The sequence below is a fragment of the Stenella coeruleoalba genome (assembly GCF_951394435.1).
Source record: "Stenella coeruleoalba genome assembly, chromosome: 15".
Taxonomy (NCBI): Eukaryota; Metazoa; Chordata; class Mammalia; order Artiodactyla; family Delphinidae; genus Stenella; species Stenella coeruleoalba.
In genome coordinates this window covers 18,324,223-18,339,962 of record NC_137161.1, presented here as the reverse complement: position 1 = coordinate 18,339,962, position 15,740 = coordinate 18,324,223, and the positions used below count along the sequence as shown (strand labels likewise).

The 15,740-nt window shown below is 38.4% G+C and overlaps 1 protein-coding gene across 2 annotated transcripts in view; it reads right to left on the bottom strand.

Annotated features, from left to right (window-relative positions):
* CHD6 (chromodomain helicase DNA binding protein 6) overlaps positions 1–15,740 on the bottom strand; it is a 212,812-nt gene that overhangs the window by 162,436 nt on the left and 34,636 nt on the right. The window contains exons 2-3 of one of the 2 annotated variants that reach the window (XM_079946400.1): positions 10,326–10,467; positions 9,583–9,640 (exon numbers count right to left, since the gene is read on the bottom strand). The exons of the other annotated variant lie outside the window; for it this stretch is intronic. The gene's annotated coding sequence lies outside the window, so the exon portion shown is untranslated. The remainder of the gene's footprint in view (positions 1–9,582; positions 9,641–10,325; positions 10,468–15,740) is intronic. 2 annotated transcript variants of the gene reach the window in all.

Below are 15,740 nucleotides of genomic sequence, written 5' to 3'. Positions count from 1 at the left end.
ATTTCCAACCTGCCACTCTGGAGTACACGTGCAGAATGAGATTCATACCTTCCATCACAGGCACCTTTTCCTTAAGATACTAAATTTGCTAATGAAGCTCTTTATTGGTAGCATAGTACAAGCTCAGGTTAGTAATAAAATGAAATAAATAAAAGTCAGGAAACTCTCTCATTAGCCTGGATATGAAATCCAAGTAACAGTTCTTGAAGCCTCAAGAGAATCCTAAAGGAGTTGGTGACAAAGCTGCATGTCACAGACAAGTAGAATAAAAGCAGCCCTCACACAGAGGAATACAAAACAGTAACTCCCCAGAGGGCCAAGGGACTGCATCAGTCCCTGATGCCTAGGACAGTGCCTAAGATATAGTCAATACCCATATATTTGCTTGGCGAGTACATGGATTGAATTTATAAATAAAGGCTCACTGGCTAGTTTCACCACTCACTATTTTCTTCCCTCTACTCTCAAAAGACTTAAGGGCTAAAAAATATAAGGGAACAATTTTTGCAAGGGAATCACTCCAGGTTTTCAGCCTGCTGTGTTATATGTTTGTAGTAACTCTCAGCCTGGACAAAGCCTCTCTAGATATAAGAGTGCCACCAGCGATTCAAAGCACAAAAACAACCATAGCCTATATATGTGAAGATACCAAGCTCTGTACACAAAAGTAGGTAATTCCAAGTCTATTACTGTTATTCACTTTAATTTGATTTAGCAACAATTGGGCTTTACACAGCTGACTCTAAAATTCACCCTTAATTCTATCCACAGTGTAATGTCAGAGTTTCTTAGCAACCTTCGCTTTCTGGAAATTTGACTCCTATCCAGATTCCATATCCATCTTGTGGATCCAAGTTCAACTCCTAACTTGGTGAATTTTGCGATTCTGCACCCAGAGTTATCTACTCCTGAACAAACCACAGTACTGACCTGCTTCTGCTTGCAGCTTTTAAAAGCCACACATTGAGACTCTCCTATCACCACAAATTCCTGAATCAAACATCTATGGTTCTCATTCCCATTAACGCTTACATGGGAGTTACCACTGTGGGCCCCCAAATTTCTTAGCCAGGCAAAAGGGGATCTGGTGATTTAACTGCTTCAAGAAGAAGGGTATATGGTGACAAAGATAAAAGCAAAGATAATGCTTACAGAGGAGAGCAGTGATATTTTATTTAAACTAAGAACAAAGAGATATCTGAAAAGCCATAGAAAGAAAAACTTAGAAGTTCCTGTTTGAATATTTGGTAAGAAGAATGTCAACAACGTAAGAAGTGTATGTTGCTCTATAGAAGACCTCAGCATTAATTATTTGATCCCAAATGGAAAAAAAAAAAAAGGTAGTCTGGCAAATAATATATATATATTTTTTTAATTTATCTTTTTTATTTTTGGCTGCGTGGGGTCTACGTTGCTGCGTGTGGGCTTTCTCTAGTTGTGGTGAATGGGGGCTACTCTTCATTGCAGCGCGTGGGCTTAGTAGTCGTGGCTCACAGGCTCTAGAGTGCAGGCTCAGTAGTTGTGGCGCACGGGCTTAGCTGCTCCGTGGCATGTGGAATCTTCCCAGAAAACGGCTCAAACCCGTGTCACCTGCATTGGCAGGCGGATTCCTAACCACTGCGCCACCAGGGAAGCCCTAATATTTTTGCTGAATGAATCAGATACCTGTTTTTTGACATTAAGTTGAACAGCCCTCAAACAGGTTTTAAAAAATAAAAATAAGGTTGAGGGACTTCCCTGGTGGTCCAGTGGTTAAGAATCCACCTTCCAATGCAGGGGACGTGGGTACGATCCCTGGCCAGAGAACTAAGATCCCACATGCCGCGGGGCAACTAAGCCCGCGTGCCGCAACTACTGAGCCTGTGCGCCACAATTAGAGAGCCTGTGTGCCGCAACTACAGAGCCTGCGTGCTCTGGAGCCAATGCGCCGCAACGAGAGATCCTGCATGCTGCAACGAAAGATCGTGCATGCCACAGCTAAGACCCAACGCAGCCAAAAATAAAAATAAATAAATAATTTAAAAAAATAAAGTTGAGATACCCTGGATTATTTTGTATTTTCCCTGTTCTAGCCTGGATCTGGATCTTGTTTTTAAGTTTATACTTTTGGAATCAGACCATACCACACTTTTACTTTTATTGAAGTATAATATGCATTAAAATAAGTATAGCTCTTCACATACTGAACACCTGTGTAACCAGCATCCACATCCAGAAATAGGACACTCTTAGCAATACAAAAGCCCCATCCATGCTCCTTTTTGGTCACTACTACTTTTCTCCAAGGGTAACCACCAGCCTGACTTCAAACAGTACAGATTAGTTTTGCTTGTTTCTGTACCTTATAAAAGTGGAATTATAGAGTACATACTCTTGTGTCTGGCTTCAGTGCCAGTTATCAATTTATTGCCTCTCAACTCCAAATTCACCCTTCAGTACCTGCTCTGTGATAATGCTCTGGACTCTTAAGCCTTTTCCCTTTACAGAAAGCATGATGTTAAGCTTGTGGTCAGTAGAGGGCGCTGGAGGGGCATCGCAGGAGGAAGGAAGCTTGTCTTTCAGGTTCAAGGGTGCAGTGCTTTTTTGCCCAGTGAGAGTATGTAGGGACATCTAGTGGTGCTCTGTCCCAGTAGCATCCCCAAAGCATTAGACTGTTTTCTCATATTCAAAGATCACCTGGAAGCTTTAATTTGCCAGCAAAGGTCCTACCCATACTTGAGGATAATGAAATTACCCCATAGTTTTTTCTTCTCTAGGATAAATATCCCCATGTATTTAATACCTCACATATTTTCAGCTCTCTCCTGTTCTTTTTTTTAATCTTTATTGGAATATAATTGCTTTACATCTCCTGAACTTTCTATGTTGTTTCCTCCTTAATCTGCAAAATCAAAAGCTGAACTAAGACACTTTATCCAGCTAAAGTAGTATCGACTCATAAATATCCATCCAAAACCAAATCAAACCTCCTGGTGAAATGCTACAGGCACTCCTATTAAGGAGTCTGGGAAAAGACAAGGACACCATCCATCAAGCATTGCTCTGGACATTCTAGAGAATACATGGAAAAATTATGAGATGTATAAACTAGAAAGAGAGATACAAAATTATTATTTATATATGATGTGACTGTTCTTCTTGTAAGCCCTTAAGAAACAACTTCAAAACTATGAGAACCAAGAAAGAGTTTATAAGGTCAGTAAAATATATATATCTGTACAAACATCACCCACTTTGTAGGAAACAACCTCAAGTTTTCCTCAAGGATGTAGCTGCTGCTGTTCACATCATGCATACCGAGCGAGACCTACTCTACTGCTCCGGCTGTGACCACCTACTCAAGGGACTGATGCCAAGGCCCACTTACACAGGCCAGACATGAGGCCAACCTCCCACTGTAGAGTCTGGCACCATGTTGGAACTGACTCAATCAGCCACATGAGGGTAACTCACATGTAGCTTGTCTTTATTAACTCAATTCTAGCCAGAATTGTGTTAGTATGTGCCCAACACAATATTCATCTTGAATTTCTATTACACCAAATTCAACTTCTTCCTCTGGTTTTATGGTTTATCATATCTCTGAGGAGCTGGCCACCTCACTAAGCAACCAACAAGAGCAGATATACAGGACAGTCACCAATGAAGCTAAAGAATCGACTCTGGGGCTTCCCTGGTGGCGCAGTGGTTGAGAGTCCGCCTGCCGATGCAGGGGACACGGGTTTGTGCCCCGGGTCGGGAAGATCCCACATGCCGCGGAGCGGCTGGGCCCGTGAGCCATGGCCGCTGAGCCTGCGCGTCCGGAGCCGCAACGGGAGAGGCCACAACAGTGAGAGGCCCGCGTACCGCAAAAAAAAAAAAAAGAATCAACTCTGTTTCTTCAACTCTAAAATGAGGGTATTTGACCTCAGATTTTAAAAACCCTTTCCTAAGGATCCTATGCCCTAAAATTGTCTAATTCTGTGACCCAGTATATATAATAACCACACACCAAGAGAAAAAAAACTATGGTAAACGAATCCTGCAAAAACACTAACATATTCCCCTTTTTACCAAGTTCTCCATTCTCCAGGTGAATAAGAGCTAGGTTTTTTTTTTTTAATATAGAAGGGTAATAATAAATTCTTTTTTTTTCTCCAAGAGAAACTTACTAAAAAGGAAAGAAACTTACTAAAAAGGAAAGAATGCATGGAAGTCAAGAGGATGATTTAGGAAATCTGCTTCTGTTAGAAGGCATGAACATCTTTAACAAAATGTGTTAAGTACTTTAAGAAATTCTATAAATTTGGGAAAAGTTAACCATGGAATGATGATTACCAAAATTACATAAAAGTGTCAATATTTGAGTCTGTAAATAGAATAAATAAAATTAAGAAATATGTTGTTTTTAAATCCACCCTCGCTCTTACACCTAGAGAATCAATCCCTTGAGGCCTTTCCTGTTCAAGTTTACCACTGGTACACAGCTGCTGGAAGCTTCACACACAGACTAAAAGACACTAGATAAATCCAGCTCATTCAGCTCCTGACCTGAGGAGGCTTCCTCATAGTTTTGTATTAACTCATCCCTATCAGTGATACCCAACTGCTTAAAACATCAGATTGTTACAACAATGTTCAGATCCTTGAGGATCTAATCATTTTCTTATCCACACAGATTAACTTCTTACCAGACTAATACAAAAGAAGCACCATTCGAATATAAAAGCATAGAGAAAGGCAGTGACTTTGTTGGTGAAAGAACATGACCGCTCAAGAACATGACCGCTCAGATTATTCATTTGAACTGACACTTGGTAGAAATAATGAATTTACTTGCTCAAGTAAAAACAGAATGGGGGAGGCAAAAGAGGGGAAGAAAATTATTTCACAATTTGTTGAAATATGAGACACAGTACTTCAATTTAAAAAAATTACTTAGCAAAGAGATAGCAGAGATATACTTGGGACAAATAGTCTATAGTACCTCCTGACTCTTGGTTCTATAACTGAGACCTACGGCTGCTATTTATTATGATTTGCAGAATTTGAAAAATTGTTTTTATGGTATTGGATATGAGCTATATGCATTTCTGCTCCAAAAACAACCTGAAATTGTGTAGCTAAGATCCAGGTGGCTGATTCACACAGGATACTACTCTGGCCATTGGACCCTTTTTGCTTTAAAGTTCAAGCTACTTGCTCTCTGAACAGACTGTGACCTCAAGCTGTCTGCCAAGTTTCTCTTGTGAACTTACCATCTATTCTGACCCAGATGATAATACCAGAGTCTGAGGGCTGTTTCCGCCACCTCCAACTAAGGTCCAGTTAAGAGATTCACAAAAGGTTTCTGAGTAAGAAGGACCTTCCTAAAGGGAAAACGCTACATACTTGCCCTTCCAAGTGGACATTACGCGTATATATGTGTCTCTCTATATATACAGACACAAGCAAACAAAACACAAATATATGCAGATTATTTATATACAAATATAGATTATCCTCCAGGGATAGTAGGACAGTGCACCTGAGCTATTTTTCTAGTAACGGAGACACTACATAATCCACTCTGTCCTTCTGCTAAGAACATAAACCCTGCAACCGAACTGTCTGGGTCCAAAATTCTAGCTCTTGCCATTTATTAGCTGCGTGACCTAGGCAAATCACTTAATCTCCCTGACTCAGTTTCCTCATATGTAAAACAGGGATGATAATCATGTGAGGATTAAATAAACTAGTACATGCAAATAACAAAGTACAGTGTCTGGCACACAGGAAGTACTATATAAGGTTAAATATTACTACTGATATTTATACAACAGCCATCCAGGTAGAATAACAGGAAAAATATGGGACTACAGCAGTGAGAAAAAATGACCTATAAGAATTCAAGTGACCTATATGGATTCATGATCCATAATCCCCAACCAAAGTAACCTCAGAACTTTCTTACCCTTGGAGCAAACCCCAACGTAGATAAAAATATTTCGCAAATCATGATAATCCAAAAGCAGGAATCTAGCTCAAAATCTGTTCCCATACTTCCCTGGTGGTCCAGTGGGTAAGAGTCCGCCTTCCAGCGCAGGGAACGCGCGGGTTCGATCCCTGGTCAGGGAACTAAGATCCCACATGCCGCGGGGCAACTAAGCCCACACACCGCAATGAAAGATCCCGCATGCCGAAACTAAAACCCAACGCATTCAAACAAATAAATGTTAAAAAAAAAAAAAAAATCTGGGCTTCCCTGGTGGCGCAGTGGTTGAGAATTTGCCTGCCAATGCAGGGAACACGAGTTCGAGCCCTGGTCTGGGAGGATCCCACATGCCACGGAGCAACTAGGCCCGTGAGCCACAACTACTGAGCCTGCGCGTCTGGAGCCTGTGCTCCGCAACAAGAGAGGCCGCGACAGTGAGAGGCCCACGTACCGCGATGAAGAGTGGCCCCCGCTTGCCGCAATTAGAGAGAGCCCTCGCACAGAAACGAAGACCCAACACAGCCAAAAAATAAATTAAAAAAAATAAAAATCTGTTCCAGTAAAACCTGTTAAAGATAACTCATTCAAAAACAAATAAATGGAGGGGAATTTACCTAAACACATATATTTTTTTTTTTTTGGCCGTGCTACGCAGCAGTGGAAGCACGGAGTCCTAACCACTGGATCGCCAGGGAATTCCTAAACATACAACTTTTAAACATTCCTTTCTACACTTCTTTCACTAAACATAATCAGACAAAAAAGTACTTTGCATAAATGAATTTTTCAGACACCTCATTTTACTCTGTTTTTTTTTAAAGTTCTTAGTCAAAACTTTTCATTTCATTTTCTACAAGTCTCTGTCTTCTTAAAGTGTAACAATAGTGAAATAAATGATTCAGGCAACAATCATCAGTAAGGGTTAAATTAGGACCATTTGATGAAAGGTGGACAGACCTGGAAATCCGCAGGCTGTCAGAAAGTCACCCCATGGATTTTTGTTGGCCAAACGGGGTAATACAACTTGACAACAAAAGGCTATGCCAACATGAACCCGCCAATTAATCTTAGCATACAAAGTAGGACAGTCAAACATTATGGCTTTCTAATGTGAACGGGAAATATACCACCTATGAATAATGAAAAATCTGAATGATTACAAAAATAGTTTAGCTTCCAAATCTAACTACCTGTTTACAGGTAATATGGAGAAAGAGTAACATGTTATATGATACAAGGATACAATCAGCAAAATCCATAATGTGGGGAAGGGGAACAACCCAGTTTCTTCAACAAATAAATGGTGTAACAGCAACAACAACAACAAAGAGGGGATTTATTACAGATTAAAAGAAATTTATTACGTGATTAAAAGATATCAATCAAATGCATTAAGTGGACCTTATTTGAACCTGATTCAAAGAGTTAACTGTAAAAAGCCATTTTTGAGAAAAATCAAGGCAAGAGATTCAGTATTAGGTAATGTTAAGGAATTAGGTTATAGGAAATCTGTTAATGTGTATGATAATGTGCTTTTCTGTCCAACAGATATACACACTAAATATTTATAGGTGAAATGATAGGTTATCGGGACTTTCTTCAAAATACTCTAGGTCAAAAAGAAAGTGAGAAGGGACACATAAGAATGGCATAAGGGGCTTCCCTGGTGGTGCAGTGGTTGAGAGTCCGCCTGCCAATGCAGGGGACACGGGTTCGTGCCCTAGTCCAGGAAGATCCCACATGCCGCGGAGCGGCTGGACCCATGAGCCACGGCCGCTGAGCCTGCGCACCCGGAGCCTGTGCTCCGCAAGGGGAGAGGCCACAACAGTGAGAGGTCCGTGTACCACCAAAAAAAAAAAAGAATGGCATGAGGATTCACTGTATTATTCTCTCCAGTTACGTGTATGTTTGAAATTTCCCATAATAAAAACTGTTTTTTTCAAGGTTAAAGGAAAGAAGAGACAGGAATTCATAACCAGATCTAAGTTTGGCCACCATCCACGAGGCATGAAAAACTGCAGAAAGCCTTTATGTAAAACAAACATGAAAAAAGCTGACAGCAGTGGCCCCTAAAGACTGTATGTGAGATACTTTGGGCAGATTTCTTTTGTCAGCACAAATTCTCTTTACAACATTCCTCTCGAGGTATGCTTTCCATCAGGCAATGTACTATTACCAAGGTACAAACAGGATGTCCTGACACCAAACTGAACTCTTCAAGCCTCTACACCCTGAGAAAAGTTATTTGAGGAAACTGACTACCAAAATATATATATATTTTTAATGGCGTGTATGTATTCCTAAGTCTTTAGTAGTTTATCTATACTTTTCAGTTTTTTTCCAACATTTGTATAAATAAATATTTTTGTATAAGAAATACTCTTTAGTATAATGAAAAAAAATTGCTGTGGTTAAAAAAAGTTTATTTAAACTTCCCTTCTTTCAATCCCTTCTCCATTCCCATTGCTCCTAACATAGTTCGTGCTATGTTATTATCACTTTATACTTGGTATCACAGCAGTTAAAACATTAACTGATTATACCACAGATGTGCAGGTCAAATATATCACCTGTTTCCTTCCAAAACTTAAAAAGTATATGAATAATTAACCTTATCCCACATATAATAGTAGTGTACTGAATTTAGAGAAGAGAGTACTGTTCAAGTATCATAACCAATAATCTAACAAAGGGGTTCAGTAATACAGGCACCAAGGCTATTCAAAGGAGAATTCTTTTTCATCTGTAATTGTGTGTTTTGTACCTTCTTGTTAGGTAAGGAAAACAGTGAATCCAGAAAATTGCACCTTACCAGTTTTAACAATATTTTCCCAATAGCTGTCTGCCAAATATTTTAAGTAACTCTCACCAGGCTATCGTCACCTTTCTATAATTCCCCCTGGGCTTTATTTATCTATTGAACATGATTTGGTCAATAATGGTGGTAAAAAGGAAGAGACTGTAAAAATAAACAACAATAAATAATGCCTAAAGGTAAGGATTAATATAGTTTTAAAATATGCAGTTGACCTTTGAACAATGTGGGGGTGAGGGGTGTAGATGCCCCATGTGCAGTTGAAAATTATGTATAACTTTACAGTCGACCCTCCATATCCAAGCTTCTGCACCCATGGATCATGTAGTACTTTAGCACATATTTAGCAAAAAAAAAATCTGCATGTAAATGGACCCGTGCAGTTCAAACCCATGTTGTTCAACGGTCAACTGTAACTAAACATGATGTGTAGGACTCCCCTGGTGGCGCAGTGGTTAAGAATCCACCTGCCAATGCAGGGGACATGGGTTCGATCCCTGGTCCAGGAAGAGCCCACATGCCGCGGAACAACTAAGCCCGTGCACCACAACTACTGAGCCTGCACTCTAGAGGCCGCGAGCCACAACTGCTGAGCCCACCTGCTACAGCTACTGAAGTCCGAGCACCTAGAGCCCATGCTCTGCAACAAAGAGAAGCCACCACAATGAGAAGCCCACGCACTGCAACGAAGAGTACCCCGCTCACCGCAACCAGAGAAAGGCTGCGCACAGCAACAAAGACCCAATGCAGCCAAAAATAAAAATAAATAAATATTTTAAAAAAAGAAAAAAAAATGATCTGTAAGATGAAGTACCTTTGGTCCTAGGGAAGGCTGATCTGGGAACTCTATTTCTGTATTGATCTCTATGCCCCTGGGAATAGAGAGAAGGTACAACATTGCATTATTGCTAACAAGGTAGAAATTAATTAGCTCTGCTCCCTTTTTGTTGTTAATATTCTGAGCAAAGGTTACTTCCTTATTTAATACAGAAGTAGTTATATTTATCCATCCTGAGATAGATGGTTTTCAGATAGCAAAACCCTCCTACTGAAAGAACTTAGTGTCTAAAAACTTAAAGATGCCCTTCTAACATGCACTGCTAATAATAACTGAGAAGCTACAATGCAGCAACTAACATTTACTGCATTATTTTTCTTAATCATCATAATAATCTTATGAGATAGGTACTGTTATTATTCCCATTGTATAGCTGAATAAACCAAAGCACAGGATATTAAGAAACTTGCCAAAGAAAACAGAGCCAGTAAGGAATGGAAAAATATCATCCTCATCATTACTCAAAATTTTTTAGGGATAAACAGAAAAGCTACTGGCAACGCATTCCAAAATCCATTAGTATCATTACATCTCAGAAATTTTTAATTTAATTATTTGCTGAGCATCTACTGTGTGCTCAACATTGTGCTACTTATTAAAAGACACTAGAGGAGAAGCAGAAGACAGATATTTCCTCTCTAAACCATACTGTCAAGGTAGAGAGACAAAATATACATATAAAACTAGTAGAGGAAAAAAAAATGTAATGCAAGAGCTACCTCTTCATAAATTCATCCATGTCCAGGCCTCACTTTCCACTCCAGAGCATTTTTTAGATACATCACAGTTGACTGGAAAACCAGAGACAATATTCCCACTAACTGGTGGCAGCGGGTGGGTGGAAGCAGTGTGGATTTCTGGCTAAGGAATAAAAATCGTTTAATAAAATCAATTCAATTCTAACCAAATATATATATATATATATATATATATATTTAAAATGTAGTTAGAAGATCATAGAGATCCAAATATGAATAAGACACTCTACCTACTTTAAGAAATCATAGTCTAGTGAGAAAATACAAACCTGCTAACAAATGGCATTTGGTGTGGATGCCAACAGAACTAAGGAAGAGTTTCAGGTACAGTGGGAGCAGAAACAAAGGAGAAAGTAACTATGAGGGCAAGTTCTGATAAGATAACTCCTAGGGATGCTGTAAAAAGAACAGTAAGTTATAGAAATGTAAAATTTTATAACTGGAAAAAGTAAAATTATGTTCCCAGTCCCATAACAGATCCTGAATATTTTATATGCACAAATGTGATCTTCCTCAAAACCTTCCCCAAAACCTACCCTTAATGTAATCTCAATATCAATATTTAATGTCCAACTCAGTCTCTACTGTTCTATAATAATGTCCAGCAGTTGATCAAACATTACAAGGTATACAAAAAAGCTAAGTGGGTATGAAACAGAGACAAAGCTATCAAGAGAACCAGACTGAGAGACGACCCAGATAGGGAATTTAAAATAACAATGCTTAACATGTTAAAGAACTTAGTAGACAATACGCATGAATAGATGGCAAATTTCAACAGAAGGCCAGAATATGTAAGAAAGAGTCAAACAGAAATGCTATCTTTTTTTGTAAAGGTATCAGAGATGAAAAGTTCCTTTGAGGGGCCCACCAGAACACTCAATATAATCAAGGAAGGAACCAATGAACTTGAAGACAGATCACTAGAAATCACCCAAACTAAAACACAAAGAGGGGGGAATAGGGGTGGGATAGGAAGGACACAACAGAAAGAACATTCAAGAGCTGTGATATGATCAAATGATACCACAGACATGTAACTAGAGGTGGAGAACAAGGCAGAAATAATGTTTGAAGGAAAAATGGCTGATAATTTTCCAAAAATAAAGTCATCAAACCACAGATCTAAGAAGCTCAGAGACTCCTACAGAATAAATATAAACAGTAAGCAAACAAATAAAGACAACAAAGAACACATACCTGGACACTTCACAGTTAAACTGCTAAAAATCAAAGTTAAAGAGAAAATCTGAAAAACAGCTGGAGGAAAAAGACATTACCTGCTGAGAAAAAAAAAAATTCAACAGACTACTTGCAATCCAGGAGATAACGGAGTAATACCTTTTAAGTACTGAAAGGGGGAAAAAAAAACTTCATGACCCAGAATGCTATAGTCAGCAAAAATATCTTTCAAAAATGAAGGCAAAATAATGGCTTTTCAGATGAACAAAAGATGAGGTAATTCAATGTCAGCACACCTGCCCTACAAGAAATTGTAGAGAGGGTCTTCAAGTAAAAGGCATATGATACTTGACAAAAAATGAGGATCCAGCTATTAACATAAAAGTTAATAGCTCCAGAAATGATCAAAATGTAAGTAAATATAAAAAACCTTTCCCCCATAGTTTTAATTATTCCAAAACTATCTAAAGCAAAAATAGTAACAGTGTATTGTGGAGTTTATAATATATGTAAAAGTAAAACACACGATACCAATAGTCACACAGGATGGAAGGGAAAAACTAGAAGCATACTGTATTGTTAGCATGTGAAATGTGAAATAGTATAATATTATGTGAAGGTAGACTGTGATGTATATTGTAAACCCTAGGGCTATCACTAAAAATTTTTTAAGAGGTACAACTAACATACCCATAATAGAGATAAAATGAGGGTTTAAAACCCCTCAGTCTAGAAGAAGAAATAAAGAGAAAAGGGGGAACAGATCAGATGGAACAAAGAGAAATCAACTAATATGATGATAGATTTAAATCCAACCATATCAGTAATTATGTTAAATGTAAATAATCTCAACATCTCAATTAGGGGATTCCCTGGTGGTCCAGTGGTTAAGACTTCGTCTTCCAATGCAGGGGGTGCAGGTTTGATCCCTGGTCGGGGAGCTGGGATGCTACATGCCTCCCGGACAAAAAGTCAGAACATAAAGTAGAAGGAATATTGTAACAAATTCAATAAAGACTTAAAAAAAATAAACATCTCAATTAAAAGGCAGAGATTATCACAAGACCCAGTTACATACATTCTGTAAGAAATCTACTTTCAAGACAAGTTAAAAGAGATAGAAAATGAAATTTCCAATCAAATGATGGAAAAAGATAAACCATGCAAGTATTAATCAAAAGCAAGCCAGAGGCTCCATTAATATCAAACGATGTAGGCTTCAGAAGAAGGAATATTAAGTCATTCACATAATGACAAAGAGGTTAATTCATCAAGAAGGTCTAATAATCCTTAATATGTATGCACCTGACAACAGAGTGTCAAAGCACATGAAGCAAAAATTGATAGAACTCAAAGAAGAAATATATATATAAAATATATATACTATAATTTAAATCACATATAGCATATAATTATATATATTATATTTGGAGACTCAACACTCCTCTTTCAGTAATTCAACAAGTTGACAAAGAATGGGTAAGGATATAGACGGTATGCATAACACTATCAACCAACTTGCCTAATTAACATTTACAGAACATTCCACACTACAAAGGCAGAATATTTATTTTTATTTTTTTGGCTGCGTTGGGTCTTTGTTGCTGCATGCAGGTTTTCTCTAGTTGTGGTGAGTGGGGGCTACTCTTCATTGTGGCTTGCGGCCTCTAGAGCGCAGGCTCAGTAGTTGTGGTGCACGGGCTTAGTTGCTCCGCAGCATGTGGGATCTTCCCGGACCAGGAATTGAAACTGTGTCTGATCCTGCATTGGCAGGTGGATTCCCAACCACTGCACCGCCCGGCAAGTCCCAAAAGCAGAATATTTTTCAAATGCATGGGAACATTTACCAATATAATCTATATTCTTGGCCATAAAACAGATCTCAACAAATTTAATTAAAAGAATTGAAATTGGGCTTCCCCGGTGGCGCAGTGGTTGCGAGTCCGCCTGCCAATGCAGGGTTCACAGGTTCATACCCCGGTCCGGGAAGATCCCACATGGCGCGGAGTGGCTGGGCCCGTGAGCCATGGCTGCTGAGCCTGCGCGTCTGGAGCCTGTGCTCCACAACGGGAGAGGCCACAACAGTGAGAGGCCCGTGTACACCCCCCCCCAAAAAAAATAATTGAAATTATACCAGAGTATATTCTCTGCCATAAAGTAATTAAATTTGAAATCATCAAGAAGAAGGTATCTGGAAAATCCACAAGTAATGGGAAATAAAACACATTTCTAAACAACCCTGGGTCAAAACGGAAGCGACAAGGGAAATTAGAAAAACAATTTTTTTTGGCCACATCGCACGGCATGTGGGATCTTAGTTCCCTGACCAGGGATCGAACCCACACCCCAGTGGAAGCGCAGAGTCTTAACCACTGGACCACCAGCAAAGTCCTAGAAAATATTTTTAACTGCATGAACATCAAAACACAACATATAAAAATTTATGGGATGCAGCTTAAGCAGTGCCTAAAGGAAAGTTTATAGCACTAAAAGTTTATTAAAGAAAAAAAAGAAAAGAATAAAAAACGGCTTACTCAAATTAAGCTTCCACCATAAAAAACTAAAAAGGGAGATCAAATTAAAGTAGAAGGGTAAGTTGCTGCAGCCACTATGGAAAACAGTGTGGAGGTTCCTCAGAAAACTAAAAACAGAATTACCATATGATCCAGCAATCCCACTTCTGGCATACATCCAGACAAAACTATAATTCAAAGAGATACATGCACCCCTATGTTCACAGCAGCACTATTCACAATAGCCAAAACATGGAAACAACCCAAACGTCCATCGACAGATGGATGGATAAAGATGGGGTACATGTAAACAATGGAATATTACTCAGCCATAAAAAAGAATGAAATAATGCCATTTGCAGCAACATGGATGCACCTAGAGATTATCATACTAAGTGAAGTAATTCAGAAAGAGAAAGACAAATATGGCACAAATGAACATATCTACAAAAGAGAAACAGACTCACAGACATAGAGAACAGACTCGTGGTTGCCAAGGGGAAGGGGGGGTGGGGGAGGGAAGAAGTGAGAGTTTGGGATTAGCAGATGTAAACTATTACATATAGGATGGACAAACAACAAGGTCCTACTGTATAGCACAGGAAACTATATTCAATATCCTGTGATAAACCATAATAAAAACGAATATTTTAAAAAGTCTAAAAAAATAAAGTAGAAGGAAAGAAATCATAATAAGAAGAAAAAACAATGAGGTTCAGAACAGAAAAATAAGAATAGAAAAATTAATGAAACCAAAATCCAATTCTTTGAACAGATCAATAAAGTTGATAAACCTCTAGCCAGAATGATCAAGAAAAAAAGAGAAAAGACAAAAATTACCAACATAAGGACTCAAAAAGGAGGCTCTAGGAATCCTACACACAGTTAAAAGGAAAATAATATTAACTTTGTGCCTCTAAATTTGGACATCTTAGATGAAATGGATGAGTTCCTCAAAAGACACAAACTAGCCAAGCTCACTTGAAAAGAAAAGAAAAAAAAACCTGAACAGCCTTCATCTATTAAAGATGGTGAATTTGTAGTTAAAAACCTTCTAACAAAGAAAACTCCAAGTCCAGACTGCTTCAGTGGTAAATTTTACCGACTAATTAAAGAAAAAATTACAGACATACCTCATTTTATTGTACTTCACTTCATGCACTTTACAGATACTACATTTTTTACAAATTGAAGGTTTGTGGCAACCCTGTGTTGTCAGATGATGGTCAGCATTTTTTAGCAATAAAGTATTTCTTAATTAAGTTACATACATTGTTTATTAGACATAATGGTATTGCACACTTAACAGACTATAGTATAGTATAAATATAACTTTTATATGCACTAGGAAACCAAAAAATTTGTGTGACTCACTTTACTACAATATTTGCTTTATTGCAGTGGTCTGGAACTGAACCTGCAATATCTCCTGTATACCAATATTTTACATAGACTCTTCCAAAAAAAACAGAAGAAGAGGGAACACTTCCCATCTAATTTTATGAGGGCAGCATTATGCTGACACCAAATCCAGCAACAGCAATACAAGAAGCCACAGGTCAAAGACAAAGATCAAAACAAAGACACTAAAATCCTTAACAAAATACTATCATATTGAATATGGCAATGTATAAAAAGGATAATACATCAAGACCAAGTGGGATTTATCCTGGGTATGCAA